Source organism: Sciurus carolinensis, chromosome 13, assembly GCF_902686445.1.
Source record: "Sciurus carolinensis chromosome 13, mSciCar1.2, whole genome shotgun sequence".
Lineage (NCBI taxonomy): Eukaryota > Metazoa > Chordata > Mammalia > Rodentia > Sciuridae > Sciurus > Sciurus carolinensis.
In genome coordinates this window covers 51,892,219-51,894,446 of record NC_062225.1, presented here as the reverse complement: position 1 = coordinate 51,894,446, position 2,228 = coordinate 51,892,219, and the positions used below count along the sequence as shown (strand labels likewise).

At 35.5% G+C, this 2,228-nt stretch overlaps 1 non-coding gene across 1 annotated transcript; it reads left to right on the top strand.

Moving 5' to 3' along the window:
* Positions 1–718: 718 nt before the first annotated feature.
* On the top strand, positions 719–795 carry Trnaa-ugc (transfer RNA alanine (anticodon UGC)). The gene has a single exon. It is a non-coding gene; the product is annotated as a tRNA-Ala (tRNA).
* Positions 796–2,228: the final 1,433 nt, after the last annotated feature.

Below are 2,228 nucleotides of genomic sequence, written 5' to 3'. Positions count from 1 at the left end.
CCACGCTAACATCTATTGTCTGTGTTCTTGATATAATGGGAGCGGGGAGTGAGAGAAAAATGGAGGAACTTTAAATTACATAGAGGGAAATGAGGGGGAGTATGAAAAATGGTAGAATGAGACAGACATCATTACCCTATGTAAATGTATGATTACACGAATGGTATGAATCTACATCGCTCACAACCATAGAAATGAAATGATATACCCCATTTGTGTACAATGAATCAAAATGCAGTCTGTAAAAAAAACATAAATAATAATTTTAAGATGAAAAGTTGTAATATGATTTGAATCAAAGAATTTAAGTGTATATGTCTATATGTACATACAATTTTAAGGTCAGAAAACTTGCTTGAGCTTCCAATCAGCCTGGAGGAGACTTACATAAAGTTAACTAGTGAACAAGGTTGTTGCTAATGTTAATTTGCATATGCTTATCATTCTCTTGAAGGACATTTATTCAATCTTGATTTTCAAAGTTATTGGAGGACATGGTAAGTTGATATTGTAAATAAGACATATTGTTTCTTACTCCTATTTTATTAATTTTGCAATGAAAAATTTCTCAGTGTTCTCTTTCCATAAATGGTTTATTTTTCATTACAACACTGAAACACAATATTTATGGACAATTGACCGCTGTTTGGAATAGTGTCCTGCTTCCTCATAACTAAGGTCCTTTTGTGACCATTTTTTAAGAATTACAATGAATGGGGGCTGGGGAGATAGCTCAGTCGGTAGAGTGTTTGCCTTGCAAGCACAAGGCCCTGGGTTCGATCCCCAGCCCCACCAAAAAAAACAAACAACAAAAAAATTTACAATGAATGTTGGTTTGTATCCTGCAATGTAAATAAAGATTTGTTATAACTAAATAGAATAAAATACTGCAAAATATATTTTTTAGTTGTCAATGGATTTTTAAAATTTATTTATGTGCAGTGCTGAGAATTGAACCCCCATTCCTCAAACATATGAGGCAAGCACTCTACCACTGAGCTACAACCCCAGGTCCCATAACAAGATAATTTTTAAAAAATATTTGATACTTGCTTGGTTTTGATTTTTCCCATCCTAATAATATTTTCTTTAAAAGACCACAACATACAACATACTATAATTAATCAAAAGTGCATTGGATAGTTAAGAATGGGCAGAATCAAGAAAATTATCTAGTCATTTGCATTTAGCCATTAGACATTTGAAAAAGGAGTCCTACATGCTAGATTTGAGAGAATTCTGTACATCAATTATTGTCTGTGCTAGAATAATGAGCCTGAAATAGTTTGCAAAGATTAGACATTGTTTAGTCCATTTTCTTTAAAATGATATGAGCAAATCACTTTGGAAATATTTTCATTAATTTAATTTCAGGTAGAATAGACTCTGTTTAATCTTTCCATTTTTAAGAGTATTTACTGTTCTGTGGCTCTTCTAGCTCCTCTAAAATTCCTAAAGGAATAATAACAGTATTGTGTGGATTCAAGTCCAGTTGCTCCGAGTATTGCTGTTGGACTGCATCTCCTACAGGTTAAGGGAGGAAAAGGAGAGGTCTCCCTTCCACAGATTCCTAGGTGTTCCCAGGAAGACAGAAAAGCATCTGGCACATAGTACTTTGCATTCAGTGAGCTTCTTCTTGTAAAGAGTGTTCCCCAGGAGTAAATTAGGCAATTAGAAGAATCATTAACTATTTCAAGCCAAAAGAGTATCACTTAGTTCACTGAGGTAATAATGAGCAAATTAGTATTCATGGGACTAGGGAGTATTCAAGAAGTAAGACTGCTCGCTTTGGAAAGCCGGTTGACTCAGTTGCCTGGTGGAAGGCCTGGTAATGCCCAAGAAGCAAGTTTGCATCAGGATAGATTAAGTTCCCTGGAGACAGAACTACTAAACACATTCTCAATCGTTCACCCACTTACTATGGTGCACATGAAGTTCCGAGCGTAGGGTTTCTCCTAACAAGTTCACCAATATTATATATTACTTAAATGAGGTGCGCCCACAGAGAAACTGAGCTTCCAAAGTATTCTGCACTTGCAACAATATCCAGCTCTGTTCATTACTGACAGCTTCATGATCACAGAAGTCTTTTTGTTGATCTTTAATCAAAAGTTCTCAGTTGAAAAATGGATTTCAGAGTCTTGACACACTGAGGAGGTTGTAAAACCTCTTTGAACCTACCCCACAGGGTGCCATAGCACATGTGAAAGCAATTAGGAAAACATTTG